This window comes from Carlito syrichta, unplaced genomic scaffold (assembly GCF_000164805.1).
Source record: "Carlito syrichta isolate Samal-C Ts95f unplaced genomic scaffold, Tarsius_syrichta-2.0.1 Scaffold33281, whole genome shotgun sequence".
Lineage (NCBI taxonomy): Eukaryota > Metazoa > Chordata > Mammalia > Primates > Tarsiidae > Carlito > Carlito syrichta.
The window spans coordinates 1-1,743 of NW_006977377.1; positions in this window are offsets into that span (position 1 = coordinate 1).

The following is a 1,743-nucleotide window of genomic DNA, read 5'->3' on the forward strand; positions in this document are numbered from 1 at the left end:
TCTTTATTAGCAATGAACAATTATAAAATAAACCCAAAACATAAAAATGACATCAAATAGCTAGAAAAAAACTAATTAATTATCAGCAGGACATCTACATTTAAACTATGAAGGTTTTTGGAGAAAAATTAAGATCTATATAGAGAGATGAGCTATATTTATGTACTGAAAGATTCAATAACATTAAGATTCTCCTAAAATAAACTTGCACAAATTCTTGCAAATATTTTAAAAAGTAGATAATCTGAGTATAAAATGTGCTGGAGATGTATAGTTATAGAATGCCCATCTTGAAAAAGTAGAGCAAAGCTGGAGAGTCTATACTATATATGATTTCAGAACATACTACATAAGGCTACAGTAATCCAAAGAGTGCTTAACAGATGACTCTGCTTTGAATGTTTGAATGGCACACAGAGTTCTACACAGTATGCTCTTGCTAAACTTTTAATAAAAGGAAAGGATGAGACATAACAAGAGAAAGAAGATGCGGACAAGACCTGTGAGATTCTTTCAGATACAAGTCCTCTGGCTTCCAGCAAAAAGATGCACTTTGTCTCAGGATTGAACCAAGGAGATTTGTGTGATAAATCTTGACTTTGAGAGAGCTCAAGGCAGAAAGGTCCAGAGAGGTCTTTAATACCCCTCTGGTCACATAAACAAGTTAGGTTATCTAACCAGAAATGTGTCATTAACTGAATGTCTCAAAGGAAGTTTAAGACTTTAAATGGTATATTCCTGTTCATCAGTTAGTTGGTTAGCAAAGAACCATAATCAGGCCAACAATCAAAGCTAGATACTACCCATTATTCTCCAGATCCAAGAAAATAGCTGTGCAACCCAAACCTATAAAGTGCGGCTTCAACATAGGGATAGATAAATAAAAAACCAATGGGATACACTAGAGAGTCAGTAAATAAACTTTCACATATATGGTAAATTAGTTTTCAACAATCAGCCAAGCAAATACAATGACTTACAGTGAGTCTTTTTTTTTTAAACAACTTTTATTTCAAAGTATTATAGATTCTTAGGAAATTGCAAAGGTATTACAGTGATGTTTAAATTCATTTAATCCAGTTTCCCCATTGGTTATATATTGTATAATTATGGTGAAATATAAAGATCACAAAAATGACATCAGTATGGAGTGTTTGCATATTTCTGTTATGTACTTGGGACAAATATCACAGAAATATACACAATGAAGAGTATTTTATTGTATGGATGAACCACAGGTTTTTCATCAATCAGTCATCTATTGGATACTTTGTTTCTAGTTTTTATTTAATTATTTATTTTTTCTTATTTTTTATTTTAAAGATGTGGAATACAATTCAGAGTTAGGTATACAAATGTTCATTATGCAGTACTCTTATTAATGAGGTATGCCTCTCTTTCCCTAAGCAGATTCCCACTACTGCCAATCCCACTCCATGTCCACCTCCTGGCAGTTTTCACGATTGCCAGTCATTCTCTTATAGTATTACTCTAATTGTTCAAGGTCTGCTTATGAGTGAGAAGATGGGATAGTTCTTTGTTTATGTGAAAGGTCACTCAGTATTATAGACTGTAAGTCCATCCAGGTTGCTATGAAGTTCATGTTATTCTTTTTTATGGCTGCATGATATTCCATCATATACATGTATCACAATTTTTTTAATCCAGTCCTCTTTTGATGAGCAGTATGGTCATTTCCATGTTTTAGCTATTGTGAACATGCCACAATAAACATATGTGTGC